Raw genomic sequence first — 23,635 nt, 5'->3', positions numbered from 1 at the left:
GTCATAAGTATTCAGACCCTTTGCTCAGTATTGAGAAGACGCACCCTTTTGAGCTAGTACAGCCTTGAGTCTTCTTGGGAATGATGCAACAAGTTTTTCACACCTGAATTTGGGGATTCTCTGCCATTCTTCCTTGCAGATCCTCTCCAGTTCCATTAGGTTGGATAGTGAACACTGGTGGACAGACATTTTCAGGTCTGCAATGAAACGAAGAGTCAAAAATGTAAAAGGGTCTGAATACTTTCCGTACCCACTGTAGATAATAAAGCATCCACCATTATCAATAGGTGATAATTACAGCACGCATTCTCCCTCTCTCTGCTTAGTGACCTCTTTACAGGTTATACAGCATGTCTCTAAACTCTCATATTGCAAAAAATGTCATATCCTGACTACTGTCGTCCATGGTCCATGTAACTGCTATAAATCATTTTATTCCATTAAAAGAAACTCAGATAGGATGGCTGCCCCTTAATAATGTCCAAAAAGGTGTAAAATGTGCAATAAAAAAAATACATTGTAAAAAAGAATATTTATCACTGCTTGGTTTCAGTTATGATAAAATTAAATAGCTGTTACATTCCCTGTAATTTGCTACAGTTGTGGCCAAAAGTATTGACACCCCTGCAATTCTGTCAGATAATACTCAGTTTCTTCCTGAAAATGATTGCAAACACAAATTCTTTGGTATTATTATCTTCATTTAATTTGTCTTAAATGAAAAAACACAAAAAGAATTGTCCTAAAGTCAAATTGGATATAATTCCACACCAAACATAAAAAAGAGGGTGGACAAAAGTATTGGCACTGTTCGAAAAATCATGTGATGCTTCTCTAATTTGTGTAATTAACAGCACCTGTAACTTACCTGTGGCACCTAACAGGTGTTGGCAATAACTAAATCACACTTGCAGCCAGTTGACATGGATTAAAGTTGACTCAACCTCTGTCCTGTGTCCTTGTGTGTACCACATTGAGCATGGAGAAAAGAAAGAAGACCAAAGAACTGTCTGAGGACTTGAGAAACCAAATTGTGAGGAAGCATGAGCAATCTCAAGGCTACAAGTCCATCTCCAAAGACCTGAATGTTCCTGTGTCTACCGTGCGCAGTGTCATCAAGAAGTTTAAAGCCCATGGCACTGTGGCTAACCTCCCTAGATGTGGACGGAAAAGAAAAATTGACAAGAGATTTCAACGCAAGATTGTGCAGATGTTGGATAAAGAACCTTGACTAACATCCAAACAAGTTCAAGCTGCCCTGCAGTCCGAGGGTACAACAGTGTCAACCCATACTATCCATTGGCATCTAAATGAAAAGGGACTGTATGGTAGGAGACCCAGGAAGACCCCACTTCTTACCCCGAGACATAAAAAAGCCAGGCTGGAGTTTGCCAAAACTTACCTGAAAAAGCCTAAAACGTTTTGGAAGAATGTTCTCTGGTCAGATGAGACAAAAGTAGAGCTTTTTGGGCAAAGGCATCAACATAGAGTTTACAGCAGAAAAAAAGAGGCATTCAAAGAAAAAAACACGGTCCCTACAGTCAAACATGGCAGGGGTTCCCTGATGTTTTGGGGTTGCTTTGCTGCCTCTGGCACTGGACTGCTTGACCTTGTGCATGGCATTATGAAGTCTGAAGACTCCCAACAAATTTTGCAGCATAATGTAGGGCCCAGTGTGAGAAAGCTGGGTCTCCCTCAGAGGTCATGGGTCTTCCAGTAGGACAATGACCAAAAACACACTTCAAAAAGCACTAGAAAATGGTTTGAGAGAAAGCACTGGAGACTTCTAAGGTGGCCAGCAATGAATCCAGACCTGAATCCCATAGAACACCTGTGGAGAGATCTAAAAATGGCAGTTTGGAGAAGGCACCCTTCTAATATCAGGGACCTGGAGCAGTTTTCCAAAGAAGAATGTTCTAAAATTCCAACAGAGCATTGTAAGAAACTCATTGATGGTTACCGGAAGCGGTTGGTCGCAGTTATTTTGGCTAAAGGTTGTGCAACCAAGTATAAGGCTGAGGGTGCCAATACTTTTGTCTGGCCCATTTTTGGAGTTTTGTGTGAAATGATCAATGTTTTGCTTCATTCTCTTTTGTGTTTTTTCATTTAAGACAAATTAAATGAAGATAACAATACCAAAGAATTTGTGTTTGCAATCATTTTCAGGAAGAAACTTAGTATTATCTGACAAAATTGCAGGGGTGTCAATACTTTTGGCCACAACTGTACATACTTAGAACTATAGAATAACATATAATGTGAAATATAAATATATATTTGCTATGGTAACAACATAACAAATGAACTCAGTTCTGCTACAGATAAGTTCTCAAATAACTACAACACAAAGACCGTTATACATTTTAATGTCAATACAATTTTTAATTCCTCTCAAATTTCATTAATTTTATGTCTTTACCCAAGTTACTGATGATCTACCATCTAGATAAAATCTTACTTAACTGATAATGAGGGTAAGACGACAGTAGACTAAGTAATTAGTTCCAGCTGTACTGTAGTCTACACAGTATGCAGAATTATTAAGCAATTTATAGTTTTGATGATTAATTTTATTATTGAGCAACCATAGTGCTGTCAGTCAATCCAAAAGAGTAATAACCTTGAAACCTCAATATTTAAAAAAGCAAAAAAGAGTGGTTTCCAAACAACGTTTCGGCTCAGGCACAAGCCTTCGTCAGGAAGACAGTCGTACAGAAGGTTGCAGCTGGCATGTGGCTCCCACCTGTGTCCTTGTTTGTGATCGCTTCAATGTGGAGGCAGTGTAGAGTGTGAAGTTCTCTCTTCATAATTTTGGAGTGTGCCGGGGTTAGATCTTTTTGTATTGTCTTACTGTTCTACCCCTGAGCATCTAACAGTGGTTGCGCTTGATCCTATCCTCTTCTAGCTCTTTTCATTAACAGTCATAAGCCTTTCATCCATGGAGTCTGTTAACTTCCTAATCTGTTGACATTCAACTTTTTGGGCCACACCAACCAGACGCTGCTCAGAGAGGTGAATTTTTTTTCTTCACCTTAAGATGGGCCAACAAGTTCTCAATAAGTTTCAGTTCAAGTAAGGAAGGGGCCATGTAATTCTTCAATTTATGCAATGAAACGTTGTCCTGCATAAAAGTCATGGTTTTCCAGAAAGATGTAGACTTTTTTCTGTACCACTGCTTGAAGAAAGTATCTTCTAAAAACTAGCAGTTTTGGGAGTTGATTTTGAGTCCACCTTCAACTTGAAAAGGTCCAACTAGCTCATCTTTAATTATACCAGTCCATAGCAGTACCCCACCTTAATCTTGCTTAGGTGAGGTCTAAGCCCATTACTAATCCAGAAAGGGGCCCATCCATCTGGTGAATTAAGAGTCACTTTCATCTCATCAATCTATAAAACCTTTGCAAAATCTGTCTTTGGACATTTCTTGGACCAGTCTTGACATTTTAAATTCTGTGTCTTGTTCAGTGGTGGTCAGGTTTCAGCTTTCCGTTCCTTGGCCGTATCTCTGAGGACTGAACACCTTCTTCTTCTGGGCGCTCTAGGGAGGTTGCAGTTCTGGTATTTGACAGCACTAGAGGATAATGGGTTCCTGGTCCCTTCATGTTTGATTCTTCTCTAATCTTCGGCAGTTAATGTGTATCTTTTTGTGATCTTGTTGACTATTTGCAACAAAACGTTTGATGATTCTGTGATTGATCCCCAATATCTGCTGAGCTGTTCAGTAATTCTACACACATTGATAAAGGGTATTGATCTCCTTAGGTCCCACCCTCCCTTGTTACATAAATACATAGCACCTCATCTGCTTCACCCAATAAGCATTCACATTTCTACATTTTGAAGTTGGAAAACAAGCTTTAAAATTATGACATGGTCAAAATACTCACCAGCCAATAATTGTGCACACAATGCATGTTTAGCGAGAGAGAAATGGGTTCCTCTATATTGATTAGGATAGGAATCTCTGACATATGTCGACCCAACATAAAGAGTAATTATTTACTCAGAGAATTTTGTGGATTAAGGCAATGCAGTCCAGAAAATTTCCTGGCATAAGCAGGTCAATACTTCTTATGACACCAGTAAGGTTTAACAAATAGAAAATAGATTATTAAGCTTCATGCACATTGATATCAAGGCTTTTGATTTTAAATGGGCTATGATGGAGGACCTGTTTGGATTATTTTCTCTTTTTGATTTCAGAATTTATACACGGTGGCCCAGGGGTAAGCACTGTTCACTGTTTCCTTGCAGTCGTGCGATCTAATCTCACCAATGACAATATCTGCAAGGAGTTTGTGCGTTCTCCATGTATATGCGTGGGTTTCCTCCACCACTCCATAGATATGCTGTACTAACAGAGAAGTTAGATTGTGAATCCCAATGATGATGATTATAGAAATATGCAAAATAAATAATAATCTACTGAGACCTTCCAGTTTTCATTTTCTCTCACTGAGTAAAAGAATTCAGCATTATGCGTTACTTTATGCCAATGTGAACAGTGAGTTGGACAAAGACTAACTTTTCTGTTTTTGCTTGGAATTCACACTCCATTGTGAAATCTGATGCTTAAAGTCATCGGCAGATGTGATTTTGGTGCACCCTATTCAGATGAAGAGGGGTCTGAAAATTTATGGGGTCCACTTCCTTTTCCAAAGCAGCAAGCAGTATCACAGATAAATTATTGGACTGCAATGGGCCCATATACTGTTTTTGGACAGGGCTCCTCTTCTTTCTGTTTCCTGTTTCCTCCCCTGCATAAAGGTTATTATTGTTATTGTCTATGATAATTTGGCTATAACAATTTATTAAAATACAATTTTTTTGTCCATATTCTAAGCAAAAGCATGCCTCCAAAAATATAAACATGCAGCAAAGGCTGTTCAAAATGCTTTTCACACAACAGAATCAGAATGTTTCTTCTTCAAATTAAAACATTTCTGTAATACCCATTGAGATTAATAGGACAGTCAGCCAAAACTAATATTAATATAAATAGTCAGCATCGGGAGACATCCTAAAAAAAAAGCCAAGATTTTTGGAATGTGCACAAGTATTTTTTACAATTTGGAGAATAGAAGTGGCAAAAAATTGCACTAATAAGTCATCCATAGTAGCCATTCATATTTAGGTGCAAGTCAAAAGGGAAAATGGGAGAAAAACACTGATTTTAATGCAAGACTATGAAAAATAGTGGACTTTTCTGCATAGAATGTATTTTACTCACTATTTCTTGCACAGGAAATATAAAATTACAAATGTCTTACGTGTTTTTGAAAGGTCGGGAGACTTCAGCCGCTTTTATTCTTGAGCGCTTGGCCAATGTAAACATAATGTTACCACGCTCCCCTAACAAAGAGAAAAATTTAGCCGAGTATCAGTGCTAAACTCAGTGTTAACAGAGCCCAAGGAAATGTAAGCATTTGCCATAAACTTGTAGAAAAGAGCGGATATTAACAGGAGACTGCAAGTTTCAGCACTTTTCTACAAATGCACTGTGATAACTCCTTTCCAGTTTTTTTTGGCAGCAAAAGAGGACAGGTGGGCGCCTTCAGGTGATATGTGCGGACAGATTGATTGAATTATTCCACCCCGGGAGATTAATGTGTTACCTCAGCAACCTGTTCACATTCCAGCAAGCCAGTCACATTGTTTATGACCACGCTCTTTAATATTCACCATGAGTTCCTATTTAAATATGTATTTATGTAAATTCTTGGGTCCCAATAGATGATGTGTCCTATACATTCAACGGATTTACAGTTTTTCATTACTGACCATAACTCAAACTTCTAAAAGAAATGTAAAATGTTGGAAGGCTTATAATTAAAAAAAAAAATGTTATACACTTAATTGATAAAATAATATTTTTTATAGTGGTTTGAAAAACCACTATATTGTAATCCGAACGCTGCTAACTTATTCTTCTTCTTATTTTCCAGTTGATTTCCGCAATTAATGCGGCCCGAACCGCTACACGCACAGACGCCGTTGAGGTGTCGTTTCGAAGCCAGCGTCCATGAGAGGTGTGATAAGTATTTTTCGTGTCGATCGGATTTGTAGTTTTTGCGCAATTTGAGTTTGAAAATTTTTTTTCCCGTCATTGGAATGCACTGCAAAACGTGCCCTGAGGCGATTCAAATGGCAGTTAAGCTCATTGATATGCGCAGGCAGACCCAGTTACTATGCCAACGCCTACGAACGTCACATGACGCCCCAAGGACAGACCTTCTGCCACATAATATCAGCTCTTAAAGCGAAACCCACAGCACAAATGCAAATCTAGCTTCATCACATGACACATGCCCCTGAGAGAGAATGTCCGCCAAAGTTGATTTAGAAGAAGCCCAGTGAGCCAAACTAGCTCTTAAAGGGCCGACGCACCAAAGTGATTGTTAAAGGGCCGGCGCACCGAAATGAGTCTTAAAGGGCCGACACACCAAATCGAAAGCTGAGTGACCCCAGGCTCCAAATCGGAGGCTGATCCACCCCGGCCTCCAAATCGGAGGCTGATCCACCCCGGCCTCCAAATCGGAGGCTGATCGACCCCGGCCTCCAAATCGGAGGCTGATCGACCCCAGCCTCCAAATCGGAGGCTGATCGACCCCAGCCTCCAAATCTTACCCAGAGTGGCCCCACCCACCAAATCGGACCCAGAGAGGCCCTGCCCACCAAACCGGACCCTGAGGGGCCCCGCCCACCAAATCGGACCCTGTGGGGCCCCGCCTACTAAATTGGACCCAGAGTGGCCCAGCCCACCAAATTGGACCCTGAGAGGCCCCACCCACCAAATTGGACCCAGAGTGGTCCCACCCACAAAATCGGACCCTGAGGGGCCCCGCCCACCAAATTGGACCCTGAGGGGCCCCGCCCGCCAAATTGGACCCTGAGGGGACCCACCCGCCAAATCGGACCCTGAGGGGCCCCAACCACAAAATCAGACCCTGATGAGCCCCGGCTACAAAATCGGGCCCTGAAAGGCCACACCCACAAATTGGACCCTGAGGGGCCCCAACCACAAAATCAGACCCTGAGGGGCCCCAGCCACAAAATCGGACCCTGAGGGGCCCCACCCACAAAATCGGACCCTGAGGGGATCCGGCCACAAAATCCAGACCCTGAAGGGCCCCAGCCACAAAATCGGACCCTGAGGGGCCTCGGCCACAAAATCGGATCCTGAGGGGCTCCACTCACAAAATCGGACCCTGAGGGGCCCCACCCACAAAATCGGACCCTGAGGGGCCACACCCACAAAATCGGACCCTGAGGGGCAACACCCACAAAATCGGAGCCAGAGTGGCCCCACTCTGGGTTGGACCCTGAGGGGCCCCGCCCACCAAATTGGACCCTGAGGGGGCCCCGCCCACCAAATCGGACCCAGAGTGGCCCCACCCACCAAATCAGACCCTGAGGGGCCCCAACCACAAAATCAGACCCTGATGAGCCCCGGCTACAAAATCGGGCCCTGAAAGGCCCCACCCACAAAATCGGACCCTGAGGGGCCCCAACCACAAAATCGGACCCTGAGGGGTCCCAACCACAAAATCGGACCCTGAGGGGCCCCTGACACAAAATCAGACCCTGAGGGGCCCAACCCACAAAATCGGACCCTGAGGGGCCCAACCCACAAAATAGGACCCTGAGGGGCCCCGCCCACCAAATTGGACCCTGAGGGGCCCCGCCCACCAAATTGGACCCTGAGGGGCCCCGCCCACCAAATTGGACCCTGAGGGGACCCGCCCGCCAAATCGGACCCTGAGGGGCCCCTGCCCAACAAAACGGATCCAGAGTGGCCCCGCCCACCAAATCGGACCCTGAGGGGCCCCAACCACAAAATCAGACCCTGATGAGCCCCGGCTACAAAATCAGGCCCTGAAAGGCCCCACCCACAAAATTGGACCCTGAGGGGCCCCGGCCACAAAATCGGACCCTGAGGGGCCCCACCCACAAAATCGGACCCTGAGGGGATCCGGCCACAAAATCCAGACCCTGAAGGGCCCCGGCCACAAAATCGGACCCTGAGGGGCCTCGGCCACAAAATCAGATCATGAGGGGCTCCACTCACAAAATCGGACCCTGTGGGGCCCCACCCACAAAATCGGACCCTGAGGGGCCACACCCACAAAATCGGACCCTGAGGGGCAACACCCACAAAATCGGAGCCTGAGGGATCCCCGCCAACAATTCAAGCCCTGAGGAGCCCAGGCCAAGGATTCAGATCCTGAGGGGTCCCACCCTCCAAATCAGACCCTGAGGCCAAAGTGGCACCTGAGAGGCACCCACAATTAAAACGGATCCTGAGTTGAAAGTCTTGCAGGGGCAGCAGGCAGGGCAGCCCGGGCACCATTTCAAACCACTATCTGTACTTCCTTCAGGAAATACACATCTAGTTTTAACTGCTATCAATTAATTTTACCAATTTATTCATCCATGGAACCTTGCAAAAAGGCAAGATCTCCATAAGAGTCTGTATTTTGTGTCAGAAGAAATGACCTATTACAGAAATTTGTAAATAAGGCTTTATACAGATGAGCATGCTACAGCTACGTCATGTGCATACATTGAGTTTTTTACCTCAGTTATTGTAAGTCTTAACCAGGAGTGGAGCAGTCAGAGGGAAAGTATAATAGAAACATGTCAATCCGCATGTGTACATGTTATTGGAGAAATTTTTGTCTCTGCAAGAGAAATTGACATACTGGGGCCAGGAGAGACATCTGTAACATCTGACCGCTGCATGTTGGACGCAGCACAAGTACGCAACGTCCAACCCCCAGCGTTTACTGATCTTGTGCATATACCCTAAGGGCCCCGTCACACACAGCGACTCACCAGTGATCCCGACAATGATATGAACTTGTCAGGATCGCTAGTGTGTCGCTACATGATCACTGGTGAGCTGCCAAACAGGCAGCTTCACCAGCGACGAAGAGCGTGCGCGTCGCTGTGTACCTTAGATACCAGCGCGCTGGTGCAGGGAGCTGGTAACCAAAGTAAACAGCGGGTTTCTAAGCGCCGCATGGCACTAAGAAACTCACTGTTTACCTTGGTTACCAGCTCCCTGCACCAGCGCGCTGGTAACTAAGGTACACAGTGAGTTTCTAAGCGCCGCGTGGCGCTTAGAAACCTGCTGTTTACCTTGGTTACCAGCTCCTGCTCACTGATCGCAGGTCTCCCGCCTGCCACACTGGCCAGCGGGAGACCAACGATCAAAAAAATGTCCAGGGCTTTCCACAACAATCAGCGATACCCGGCAGGGGGGCCAGTCGCTGATAGGTGTCACACACGGCGATCTCGCTGGTGAGATCGCTGTTGCGTCACAAAACTTGTGACTCAGCAGCGATCTCGCTAGCGAGATTGCTGTGTGTGACGGGGGCTTAAGAGTTAGGCTGTGTGCCCATGAGGCCGTTTTTCGATCACTGGTCTCCCGTTGCCCAGCACGCATCACTGCATGTGGCAGCTAGAGACCAGCTATCAGCGACGCTGGTTTCTAATGTAAACGTCAGGTATCCAGGAGCCGCGGCTCCTGGATACCTGACGTATACATTAGAAACCAGCGTCCAGCATCGCTGGTCCTGATCACTGGGGCTGTCTATGTGGCAGCTCACCGGTGATAAGCCTAATGATGTCCCAGTGATACCATCCATGTCAGATCGTTGGTGGGATCGCTGGGACATTGTTATGTGTGACGGGGGCTTTACAGTTCAAGCCAAGTGGATGGGATTTATAGAAATCTCATGCCACTGTGCCTGTTTACTCAGTGTAAACTGAACTGCGATGTATGTTTCAAATCCGCAACATGTCACCTTCTCTAATAAAAGCACTTGTGGTTTTAGTGGGTTTCCATGCAACTTCGTTTAAAATATGTGTGAGGGGAGTCAGGGCTGTAGTCGTGGCTGACATAGATTGCTCATTCACGCCCTGGTCTCCCAACACATGCATACAATGTCCCCTTTGCAGCGTACCTTTTTTAATGCCTTCTGTACCATCAGGGTCCCACCTCGTCTGCTGTGGGTTCACTCCTACTGGTTGCACACAAAGAGAGACACAGTCCAGTTTCAACTTGTAACAGACAACTTTACTTGTATTCTTTTGCAGTATGTCCAGTTCAGTTACAGCAACTTCACTTGGAACATCACAGTATACATCCTTGTCTATTCCTGTGCTTTTCCCTATTTCTTCTAGAATGCTCCAGGGTCATACCGTTTCATCTGGTACCGCAGCGTTCCTTCGACTGTCCAGCTTCACCACCTTCAGGAGTTCCCCTGTCACTTTTGCCCCAGACATAAGGGCATCTTCCCATGTAGTAAGCTGCCACATCTTGGTGCTGCCCTGCATTCCACTGTTGCTGAATCTTCCAGTGCTCTAGCCCCGGACAACTGGGCTCCTATCTTGTGAATGTTGTGGCGTCACTGTGCTGTCCTGGGCTCTAAGCCCTACAGGACTGTCTGGGCTCCCTGACCCTACAAACTATAATCAGGAAATGCTCCTGGCCTACTGACAGTAGGCCTCTCCTAAGTTAACTAATTATCATACTAGATTTCTATTCCTACTATGCCCCCTCTAGTGGCTAATTCTATAAACTACATTGTCCCTATCTACACAACACATAGATATACATATATAGCAGCATAATGTAATTATATACAATTATGTGAACACCCCTTACACATGACATACTAGCAAGAGACAAAAAATGCAGCATTAAAAACACTACAAAGCTACATGTGCACGTTGAGTATTTGTTGGGGTTTTTACCTCAGTATTTGTAAGCCAAAACCAGGAGTGGGTGAGAAATGCAGCAGTGAAGTGTTTCTATTATACTTTCCCTCTGACTGTTCCACTCCTGCTTTTGGCTTACAAAAACTGAGGTAAAATACTGACCAAATACTGAATGTGTATACGGTACATGGCCTAAAAATGCATATTAAAAAAACTTACTCAAAAAACAATGAAAAAGTAATCTAAATTTCCTAATAGGTGCAGAAAAAAACTGCAACATCAAAATCACACCAAAAGCTCATCGTGGGAATGTAGTCTAATAGTTATGCATATAGTGCCAAATAAAGGATTGTGATAGTAGGATAGTATTCCCAGAATATGTTGCTAAAAATCTGAGAGAGAACTAACACAGTCAATCAAGAGAATGACTTAGGCCTCTTTCACACTTCCGTTTTTTTGGTCAGTTGCAATCCGTGAAAAAATGCAAAAGACGGATCCGTTTCCGTTGTGAGACAACGTATGCCACCGGACCGTTGTTTTGACGGATACCCTGAAGTTGAAAATTTAAGGGAACCGCAGCCTGGAAAAGGAGGGAGAGAGAGAGAGAGAGAATTTTTCCTGCCGCCAGAACGGATTTAGGGTTAAATTTCTGGAAAGGAAATTCTTCCGGGCATGCTCAGTGTAAAAAAGTGGATCCGTGCAGACAAAAAACGTTTCATCGTCCGTCCACTCAAGTAAGCGGACGCCAAAATTTTGGCGGATCCGTCAAAAAACGGATCCATCGGATGACCATCCGTCAAAATCCATATTAGAAGGTGACGGGGTGCTCACTGCTCCAGTCTGGTGCTCAGAGGAAAAATTAGAACATATTATAGAAAAAACCTCGCACTACTCACACTGGCGTCTGCCGTTATGCCTCAAAGACGGACATTTTGGTGAATGATTTTTTCACTGATCACCCATATGAATTGAATGTGAAGGGATTCTTAATCGTGATATATGTGGACCTCTGTTTATGCAGATAAAATCTTGAGAAAGGCTGAATAGCCGAAACGTCGATATTTTTTTGTCTGCATTATCTTGGTCCAACGATACGTGTTTTTCTGGAAGAATAAATATTGGATTCATGCAATACTGTGTGCCGAGGTTTTTTTCTATAATACATCTGTCAAAATCCGCCGCTAATGCAAGTCAATGGAAAAAAAAACGGATCCGCCCCAAAAAATGGCGGATCCGTTTTTTTGCAAAACGGCGGATTTTGGCTGATGAAACAAACTGAAGTGTGAAACAGGCCTTAACCCCTTACCTACAATGGACGTAATATTCCGTCCATGTGACCCTGGACCTAATTCCCATGGACGGAATATTACGTCATAGTGATCAGTGGCGCCCACGCCCAGCACAATGTGTCAGGGGCGGTCACGGACCGCCCCCGACACGTTAACCCCTTGCACACCACGATCAAACACGATCGTGGTGTACCAGGGGTTAAAGGGAAGCATCGGCAGGGAGGGGGCTCCCTCCGTGCTTCCCTGAGCCCCCCACAGCAGCACAATGTGCAGCGCTGCTGTGGGGGCTCTTTCCCTGCAGGTCCCCGGATCCAAGATGGCGACGGGGAACTTCGGGGGCCTGTAGGGAGCTGGCTTCCTCAGTGCCTGCAAAGCGCAGGCATGAGGAAAGCCTGTGCTGTGCCTGTGACAGATCTCTGATCTGTCACAGTGATCTGTGATGTGACAGATCAGCGATCTGTCACAGAACAATGATGTCCCACCTGGGACAATGTAATAAAGCTAAAAAAAAAAAAAGTGTAAAAATAATAAAAAAAAAATTGCTAAATAAAAAAAAAAAAAAATATTCCCTAATAAATTCATTTTTTGGAAATAAAAAAAACGAAAAAAGTACACATATTTGGTATCGCCGCGTCCATAATGACCTGCCCTATAAAACTGTCCCATTAGTTAACCCCTTTAGCGAACCACTTAAAAAATTAAAATAAAAAACAAAGCAAAAAATAATGATTTATTATCATACCGCCAAACAAAAAGTGAAATAACGTGCGAACAAAAAGACGCATATAAATATCCATGGTACCGATGAAAACGTCATCTTGTCCCGCAAAAAACAAGCCACCATACAGCATCATCAGCAAAAAAATAAAAAGTTATAGCTCGCAGAATAAAGCGATGCAAGAATAATTATTTTTCATACAAAACAAAATTGTTTTCATTGCATAAAAGCGCCAAAACATAAAAAAAGACCTAAATGAGATATCGCTGTAACCGTACTGACCCGAAGAATAAAAGGGCTTTATCAATTTTACCACAGACGGAACGGAGTAAACGCACCCCCAAAAGAAATTCATGAAACGCTGGTTTTTTTCATTCTGCATCACAAAAATTGAAATAAAAAGTGTCCAAAAGATGTCACATACCCAAAAATGATACCAATAAAAACGTCAGCTCGTCCCGCAAAAAATAAGACCTCACATGACTCAGTGCGTCAAAATAAGGGAAAATTATAGCTCTCAATATGTGGTGATGTAAAAACTATTTTTACAATAAAAAGCGTCTATTAGCGTGTGACAGCTGCCAAATATAAAAACCGCCATAAATAGTAAATCAAAACCCCCGTTATCACCCCCTTAGTTAGGGAAAAATAATAAAATTAAAAGAAAATATATTTATTTCCATTTTCCCATTAGGGTTAGGGCTAGGGTTAGGGCTGAGATTAGGGTAAGGGGTGTGTTGGGGTTAGGGTTGGAGTTATAATTGGGGGGTTTCCACTGTTTGTGCACATCAGGTGCTCTCCAAATGCAACATGGCGTCTGATCTCAATTCCAGCCAATTCTGCGTTGAAAAAGTCAAATGGTGCTCCTTCCCTTCCAAGCTCTGCCTTGTGACCAAACAGTGTTTTACCCCCACATATAGGGTATCAGCCTACTCAGGACAAAGTGCAAAACAACTTTTGGGGTCCAATTTCTCCTGTTACTCTTAGGAAAATAAAAAATTGGGGGCAAAAATATCATTGCTGTGGAAAAAAATGATTTTTTTATTTTCGCACCCGGTCGTTATAAACTTCTGTGAAACACTTGGGGGTTCAAAGTGCTCACCACACATCTAGATAAGTTCCTTAGGGGGTCTAGTTTCCAAAATGGGGTCACTTGTGGGGGTTTCCACTGTTTAGGTACATCAAGGGCTCTCCAAAAGCAACATGACACCTGCAGACCATTCCATCAAAGTCTGCATTCCAAAACGTCACTTCTTCCCTTCCGAGCCCCGACGTGTGCCCATACAGTAGTTTTCTCCCACATATGGGGTATCCGCGTACTCAGGACAAATTGGACAACAACTTTTGGGGTCCAATTTCTCCTGGTACCCTTGGGAAAATAAAAAAATTGGTGACTAAAAGATCATGTTTCTGGAAAAAATACGATTTTTTTTATTTTCACGCCTGGGCATTATAAACTTCTGTGAAGCACTGGGGGGTTCAAAGTGCTCACCACAAATCTAGATAAGTTCCTTGGGGGGTCTAGTTTTCAAAATGGTGTCATTTGTGGGGGTTTTCACTGTTTTGGTACATCAGGGGCTTTCCAAACGTGACATGGTGTCCGATCTCAATTCCAGCCAAAAATGTCAAATGGCGCTGCTTCCCTTCCGAGCTCTGCCATGCGCCCAAATAGTGGTTTACCCCCACATGTGGGGTATCAGCGTACTCAGGACAAATTGCACAATAACTTTTAGGGTCCTGTTACCCTTGGGAAAATAAAAATTGAGGGTGAAAAGATCATTTTTGTGGAAAAAATATGATTTTTTAATTGTACGGCTGTACGTTATAAACTTCTGTGAAGCCCTTGGGGGTTCAAAGTTCTCACCACTCATCTATATAAGTTCCTTGGCGGGGTCTAGTTTCCAAAATGGTGTCATTTGTGGGGGGTTTCCACTGTTTTGATACATCAGGGATTTTCCAATCGCGACATGGTGTCCGATCTCAATTCCAGCCAAAAAAGCCAAATGGCGCTGCTTCCCTTCTGAGCTCTGCCATGCTCCCAAATAGTCATTTACACCCACATATGGGGTATCAGCATACTCAGGAAAAATTGCACAATAACTTTTAGGGTCCTGTTACCCTTGGGAAAATAAAAATTGGGGGTGAAAAGATCATTTTTGTGGAAAAAATATGATTTTTTAATTGTACCGCTGTACGTTATAAACTTCTGTGAAGCCCTTGTGAGTTCAAAGTTCTCACCACATATCTAGATAAGTTCCTTGGGGGGTCTAGTTTCCAAAATGGGGTCACTTGTGGGGGGTTTCCACTGTTTAGGTACATCAGGGGCTCTCCAAACATGACATGGCATCAGAACTGAATTCCAGCCAATTTTGCATTGAAAAAATCAAACGGCGCTCCTTCCCTTTTGAGCTCTGTCATGCACCGAAACAGTGATTCCCCCCACATATCAGGTATCAGCGTACTCAGGACAAATTGCACACTAACTTTTGCAGTCCAATTTCTCATGTTACCCTTGGTAAAATAAAAAAAATTGAACCTGAAGTATTTTTTTGTGAAAAAACGTTAAATGTTCATTTTTTTTTAAATATTCAAAAGAATTCCTGTGACGCACCTAAAGGGTTAATAAACTTCTTGAATGTGGTTTTGAGCACCTTAAGGGGTGCAGTTTTTAGAATGGTGTCACTTTTGGGTATTTTCTATCATATAGACCCCTCAAAGTGGCTTCAAATGTGATGTGGTCCGTAAAAATAAAATAGTGTTGCAAAAATGAGAAATCGCTGGTCAACTTTTGGTTCCAAAATTGTGATGATGTACAGTAAACATGTGGGAAATGTTATTTATTAAGTTTTTTGTGTGCCATATCTCTGTGATTTAAGGGCATAAAAATTTAAAGTTGGAAAATTGCGAAATTTTAAAAATTTTCGCCAAATTTCCATTTTTTTCACAAATAAACGCAAGTTATTTGAATGAAATTTTACCACTATCCACTTGAAGTACAATATGTCACGAGAAAACAGTGTCAGAATCACCGAGATCCATGGAAGCGTTTCAGAGTTATTACCTCATAAAGGGACAGTAGTCAGAATTGTAAAAATTGGCCCGGGAGTTAACGTGCAAACCACCCTTGGTAGTGAAGGGGTTAAAAAGAACTGTGTACTCTAAATGTGTTATAGACAGTGAGTTCACAATATCTACCAATAAACGGTAGCAACAGATTTATACAGAAAGTGTACACATGAGCGGACATAACATTGTTGTAACAAGTGCAGTACACAGGGGCCCGAGAGGTAAAGGGGCCCACATCCAACTCCAAAGCAGGTGGAATTGTGCGTCATGATGAGCTGCTGGACTCCAAAGGGTGCAGATATTGTTCTTGCACAGCAGCCCTCTTCAGTCTGTGTTCGCTCCTACGAATATTGTCTGGTGCTGCGCTTTTAATAGTAAAAAGAGCGGGCAGCCTCAGGCTGGTGATCTTTCTAAATATCTCCTGTTTGCAAGAGTGATCAGAAGGGTCCCTAATGCCCTCCTAAAATTCTGGACTTTTTAGTTAAAATTGAGTTTAAACAACTTGGTTGTGGGAATACAGTCGCACAACCCTCCACGGTCCTTACTGTGGGTAAATCTCTCTTCTGTAGTGTGGAAGCTCTTGTGGCCAGCGAGGTTGTCACCCTCTTCTGTACAGCAAGCTCTTGTGGTCAGTGAGGTCCTCTCTCTACTGTAGAGTGTAAACTATTATGGTCAGTGGGGTCCTCGCTCTCCTCTGTAGTGTATAAGCTCTTATGGTCAGTGGGGACCTCTCTCTTCTATAGAGTAAGGCTGAGTTTACACGTGGTGCTTTTTTTGCGTTTCCGTGGCGGTTTTAACTGCGCAATTTTGCGAAAAATAAGCATGCCATGCATTCCTATGGGATTCCGCAATGCTGTGCTAATGCTGCGGTTTTTACCGCGGCGGAATCGCTTCGCAGTAAAAAACGCAGCATGCTCATTAATTTTGCGGAATCGCGGCGATCCCACACCCATAGGAATGCATTGTTCTGCTTACTTTCCGCATGTGGCTGTGCCCACCATTCAAAAAGTAAGCAGAACAATTGCGGATGGTACCCACGGTCCGGAGGAGAGGAGACTGTCCTCCGGGCTTTGGGTACCTATCCCTGTAAAAAATAGAATTTAAAATAAAAAATAGTTATTCTCACCTTCCGACGTCCCGCGCAGCCTTCCCGCCTCTCTCCACGCTCCTGTTCCCAGTACTCCTTTGCGAAAATGCCCGCGATGACGTCTGTTCTCGCGGGATCGTGAAGTCTCGCGGTCATTCGCGCGACGTCATCGCGAATTACCGCAAGACGTCGCAATCCCTTGAGAATGTACGTCATCGCTGGCATTTTCGCAAAGAATTACTTGGAACGGGAGCGTGGAGAGAGGCGGGAAGGCTGCGCGGGACGTTGGAAGGTAAGAATAACACCATTTTTTATTTTTTTTAATTATTTTTTACATTTTATCTTTTACTACTGATGCTGCATAGGCAGCCTCAGTAGTAAAAAGTTGGTCACACTTGTCAAACACTATGTTTGACGAGTGTGACCAACCTGTCAATCAATTCTCCAAATGATGCTACAGATCGTTTGGAAAACGCTAGCATTTTGCAAGCTAATTACGCTTGCAAAATGCTAGTTTTTCCGCAGGAAAATCGCGGGAATTTAAAATGCGATTTTCCCGCGGAATGGAATTCCGGAACTCTCGCAGTAATTTCCGCGAGAGTTTCGCTACGTGTGAGTTTAAGCTCTTGTGATCAGCGAGGTCTTCTCTCAATTCTGTAGACTGTAAAACTCTTATGGTCAGTGAGATCCTCTCCCTCTTCTGTAGAGTGTAAACTCTTATGGTCAGTTAGATCCTCTCTCCCTCTTCTGTAGAGTGTAAACTCTTATGGTCAGTGGGGTTCTTTCTCTTTTCTCTCTTCTGTACATTGAAAGCTCATATGGTCAGCAGGATCCTCATTCAGTTTTTTTTACAGTCAGCAGTTCACATGAAGGCATGTGCTGCAGAGAGCGATAACTTTTATGTCCTAGCATGGCTACAGTCACTTCTGTTGTACACGTCCGTGTGCTTTCTGTTTTTTTCTCAGGCTACACACTACAATGTGATCCATATAAAGATCCATTTTAGAGTAGAATCTTTGTGTACAATGCATGAGATGCAAAGCAGGTCCTTTTCTCAACTGTTTTACATACTTGGCATTAAAGTCTATGGCGATCTATTAAACATGGATAAAAAATGGAAGATATTATTTTTCCTTAAGTGTTCCATATAACTTTGATCCATTGCGGAAAGTCAATGGATAACAAAATGTTCAGACAGTCTACATCCTTCAGGTTTTAAAAACAGATGAAAAATTGAATGAAAAAAAGGATTAAAAAAACAGATGCCGCACGGATGCAAAACAGTGGCAATATGGATGAAGTGCGAAAGAGCAATAGTCCATTTTACAATGAATATAAAAGTAGACATGGACATTGAATGGAGCTTAAAGTTGTGAATAAATGAGAATTTCCTTATTTGGCAAGAAGACATGTTTACACAGGGCAACAATTGGGAACAAGTACTCGTTAGGCCAATTTTTGACCCTTGCAAATGGGCCTTTACTCCCCAAGATCAAGAGAAATAAACTTTTTAACTGGTCATTTCACAGTTAAAGGGACCATGAAAAATCCAATGGGTTTTCACGTTTTTTTTCACAATAAACTATGCATGTGATTATGCAAATATATTGAAATAATGGCACTAGATGCTGGTAGCAAAGGTCTTCTTAGTGGACCGTCTTGTATACATTACTATTTTCCAGCTCATAAATATAAAAGGTTTTTCCAATATTAAAAAATATATATTTATGAAAGCTGAATAAGTATGAACATGCAAATTTTACCATAGACTTTGATGAATAGGCCTAGGTGTATTTGCATTCCATAACTGAATATATTTGATATCAGTCATTTTCTGTATGCAGCTTCAAAAGAAATTTCTAAACTTTCATTTATTTCCACCATTAAACTATTATGCTATTACAGGATAGTTCAGAACTTGCAGATGTAGTTTGCAGTAATGAGTTAATTGCCTTAAGGTGAAAAGCACACATCAAACAGAAAGCAGCTGCTAGCCCATGTAGCAGGATGCTGGATGTCATGCTGAAAAATAGACAAAAAAAGCCCCCTGGGAAACACGAAAAGGGTGAGAACTAAATTGTAGTCCCACATTCCTTGCTGTTTTTTAACGCCTTCTGTTCTGATAAGTGCTTCAAAGGCATCTGAAAATTGGGCAGTTCAGTGGACTGGAGCACCCATATGGTTAAGCTTTGAATTGATTCACATATTTGATCTAATTATGTATATAGGCACTTCCTCCTTGATACTACATTATTAAATGACATTAATTTATATCCTCAGCATGTTCTTCCTGAAACACTTGCTGCTACTTCTTGTATTACTGTTATGCCATAGTTATTTCATGTCATGGCTCCAGGTAGCAATAGGGAATACTGTAGGAGAATAAAAGTGCACAATAGAGTCATCCTTTGGAGATAGTAGGGTATGCAATCAGATTGCACTCACCTGACGTGTTTTTACTTTAGGCTAGTTTCTCACTAGCGTATGGAGGAGCTGCAGACGGCTGCGGGCTTCCTCCGTGAAGCTCTGCCCCCGGCGGCACCTCCTCCGTTCAGCCCCGCCTCTGTCGGCATGCGGTCTGCATACCCTATCTTTAGCATTAGGTATGCAGGCCATGCCGATGAATGCAGATGCCTCCGCATGCGCCTTTTTGATGCGTCTGTCAATCCCAGGCATTGTAGGGAGGTCATACAGGCACATAGAGTTCACACAGACTACTGAGCATCATTTCCTTATCTTGAGACATGTCCACTGAAGTTGGACCAGCCTGTAATTTGATTTTCCACTGTGATTTTGAGTATCATTCCAAGTCCAGACCTCCATGGGATATTAATTTTGATTTACATTGATCATTTTTATTTTATTGTTCTCAATGCATTTCACTACGTAATGAATAAAGATTTGCAGCTGGAATATTTCATTCAGGGATATCTAGGATGGGGTATTTTAGTGTTCTCTTTATTTTTTTTTAGCAGTGTATATAAGCTACAGGTGAACAAAGGTTTATTTTATGGGTGAATATATATGTAGAGCAAGTGATTGTTTTTCACTCTACATATACTGATTTCTGTTGTGAAATATTCCCAGAGAAGAAATTTCTGTTTTCATCCTTTTGTGGATATATCTACACGTTTATATGATGGTGTGAAATAAAGAAGAATTGTTTTTCATCATTCAGCTGTGTGATCCGGCAACTTTTTTCTTCCTCTCATTGTGATCCGATGATCAGATGGAATTTTTTGGATTGCTGCTGGAAAATTCAAGGCTACCAGGCACATTGACACTGTGAGGCATTCCGTTTTTCCATGTATTTACTGTTCTTTTCAGCCCCAGGGAATTCCGCAGTGAACCCGGGAACTGTTACTTTCCCTTCTTGCGGTTCTATGTCCATCATCCCCAGTACTTCCATAACTTTCAGGACGCAATCACTTTTTACTGGGCTTGCCCCTCCCACTATGCGCTAATCCCAACTTTATCTATCCCTACTATATGTAATAGGTCAGATATACTTTTACCAACACTATGCATTGCATTTGCATACATTAAACATATTACATTTATATGAACAATACTTGTTCCCCAAGATAACCAGGCTACATCTAATGCTTATCACACTCTATACATTACTGAATAATGTATATCTAAACCCACACGACACTATTCACATTATAATATACATAACAGCGTGATTGGTGTCTTCAATGCTAGGAGCACATTAGTACAGTCCACCACTCTTAAGGTACCGTCACATTTAGCGATGCACCAGCGATCCCGACAACGATACGACCCAGTCAGGATCGCTGGTGCATAGCTAAATGGTCGCTAGTGAGCTGCCAAACAGGCAGATATCACCATTGACATAGCAGCGGTTGGCGGTCGTTACTTACCTGTCAGACGCGGCGATGAAGACGTCCTCCAGCCCGCATCCACGCATCGCTCATCGGCGCCAGCAGGAAGCCCAGCAGGAAGCGGCCGACGAGAAACGGCCCAGGACGTTCTCGCACGATCAGTGATAACCAGCGGAGGAGCCGGTCGGAGGTAAGTATCACACATAGCGATATCGCTAGCGATATTGCTGCTGCGTCACAAATTCGGTGACTCTTTAGCGATATCGCTAGCGATCTCGTTTAGTGTGACGGGGCCTTTACATACAGTATATGCGACAAAAAAAAATAGATTCCTGCTTGTTTTTTGTTTTGTGTAACCAAATAACTTTCCGTATACTGCATTAGCTTTGCATAGAGTGGTCATGGCAGCATTGTTATGCAGATAATGTATGAAGGAGTTATTAGGAGCAGCTATGTAGACACTATGGCACTGATATATTGGCACACTAACCGTATACGCCACATGGGTACAGTGACCAACATCAGTGTTGGCAATTAAGGGACACTTTAGTCCCTCCCCAGGACAGCCCCAATCCTGACCAAAACGCCCATTTGTTATGGCATTGGTAATGTTGATAAATGCATAAACTCATCGTATGACCATTTGAACCTTTTTGTTTCACAAACAGCACTGATGTTTGTCTCGTTTCACCATGAATATGTGAACTGTCAAATTCTTAGTGCATTTTCTGCATTCCAAATCAGTAAAGGGTTTGTCCACCTCTGAATATTTTTTTTAATATAACTAGATGTCATGCAACATTGTAACTAAATAAAGTATTGCATACTCACTTTACCAATCCACTGCCCCTCCTCTTCCAATGCTGTTTCGGTCTCCCACAAGTAATTCTTTTCTGAATAGAGAGACATATGACAGCTTTAACCAATCACTGTGCATATTTGCTATATGCTCCAGTGACCAAAGCATCGCGAATGACCGCAAGACGTCGCGATCCCGCGAGAACGGACGCCATCGCGGTCATTCTCGCAAAGGATTACTGGGACCGGGAGCGTGGAGAGAGGCGGAAGGCTGCGCAGGACGCCGGAAGGTAAAACTAACGATATTTTTTATTTTTTTTATTATTTTTTACATCCTACCTTTTACTACTGATGCTGCATAGGCAGCATCAGTAGTAAAAAGTTGGTCACACTCGTCAAACACTATGTTTGACGAGTGTGACCAACCTGTCAATCAGTTCTCCAAGCGATGCTACAGATCGCTAGCATTCTGCAAGCTAATTACGCTTGCAAAACGCTAGCTTTTCTGTGGGAAAATCGCAGGAATTTAAAATGCGATTTTCCCGCGGAATGGAATCCGGAATTCTCACGGTAATTTCCGCGAGATTTCCGCTACGTGTGAACGCAGCCTTAGACATGCATCTGCAGGGAGGAAATTAATTTAATTCCTTCTGGTAGCATTCGGGTTTCAGTGATGAGGGTGGTGTCGGGTGAGTTCAGTCACATCTCACCCTGCGTATAGAGAGCGCTAGCTGTAACCTTGTCCGTGGCACTGACTGACAGCAGGCCCTAATAATGAGCAAGGGGGTGTGGTTACATAAGCCACTCACTATACACACAGCTGGGACTGGACCCGCACTGGCACCGCCCCCATGGCTGAATGGCTGAAGCCCAATCGCTACCCGGAGGAATAAAGTTAATTTCCTCCCAGCAGCGAGGTCTAAGTGCCCTCGCCAGGCAGGTTCAGAATACTATTAACCTGCAGATTAACGTCATATCTACAGAATGATAGTGTTTTTTCCCGTGACAAGTTCCATTTAACACTTTTATACTGATTTTAAATACACTCTTCAACAATAAAATTGCAACACCAAGAAGGAAATGTCAGAATGATGGCACACGCAGGATAGATAAACATGATAATGATATAAAAATGAGGAAAAAGTGGAAACAAAATTTTCAAAATATCTTGACTTGTTTCGTATAAAGTATGAAGTGCACACTCAGAAATACACACACTTGCATGCCTTGGCATGCCATTAATGAGGTTATTAATGGTTGTCTGAGGAATACTCAGCCATGCTGAATGAACTTGGACATGCAAATCTTCAAGATCCACGGCTGGCAGCACCCTTTGTAATTGTCAACCAATGGTGTCCCACGTTTGCTCAATGGGAGACAAGTCTGGAGATACTGTAGGATGTCATGGTAGCAGGTAGCAGGTATAGGCTACACAAGCTGTACACAGTAGCATTAGGAACACGCAACCTGGCATTGTCATGTTAAAAAATGGTTCTTGAGAAAGTTTCACCCTCCCTTGTGAAAGTCTCTTCATGGCATTGTCCACGTGATATCTCCAGCTCTCATTACTTTCAAGAAACATTACCGAAGATGATGTACATTTGTTTTAGCCTACATTGCTGCCTTGGACTGCACCATGATAGCCTTTGAGAGTGGTTTCATTACATTAAAGGAACACCTGTAGCTGAAAATCTGGCTTGTTCGTGGAGGCCTAATGTACAGTTGTTGGTCCATTATAGTTTCCATTTCATGTAAAATAAAAAATCAACATTACATTAATTTGGTCATCGAACCAGTGGTGTGAAATGGTCATCGAACCACTGTTGCGACAATTTCCAAAATGTTCCCTGAGCCATTTTTCAACACAAAATCAGGCTGTATGTTGCTTCTCCTACTGTGGCCCTAGATGGTCAAAATATGTTACCATGGACTGCAGTGTCTCTGAATGTTGGCGACTGAGCACATTGGTCCGCAATTGCAAAGAGAGCTACCAGCAGTGGCTCTTGATAATTTGCGCGTTCAAGTGCAAAAAAGTGTGGCAGAACATTTCTCAGACAAGAATCTCATTGATAATATGACGTAACATATTGTTAGGGTTGCGGAT

At 43.1% G+C, this 23,635-nt stretch overlaps 1 long non-coding RNA gene across 1 annotated transcript; it reads right to left on the bottom strand.

The window, feature by feature from the left end:
* LOC141094623 (uncharacterized) lies at window positions 1–19,416 on the bottom strand. The gene is made up of 4 exons (XR_012233132.1): window positions 19,331–19,416; window positions 9,969–10,025; window positions 5,271–5,352; window positions 1–197 (listed from the first exon to the last, which is right to left on the bottom strand). It is a non-coding gene; the product is annotated as an uncharacterized lncRNA (long non-coding RNA).
* Between the last annotated feature and the right edge of the window lie 4,219 nt (window positions 19,417–23,635).

This window comes from Dendrobates tinctorius, unplaced genomic scaffold, assembly GCF_039654945.1.
Source record: "Dendrobates tinctorius isolate UK_male_01 unplaced genomic scaffold, ASM3965494v1 ptg000064l, whole genome shotgun sequence".
Classification (NCBI taxonomy): domain Eukaryota; kingdom Metazoa; phylum Chordata; class Amphibia; order Anura; family Dendrobatidae; genus Dendrobates; species Dendrobates tinctorius.
The sequence above is the reverse complement of the archived record's forward strand: the minus strand, read 5'-3'. Positions and strand labels throughout refer to the sequence as shown.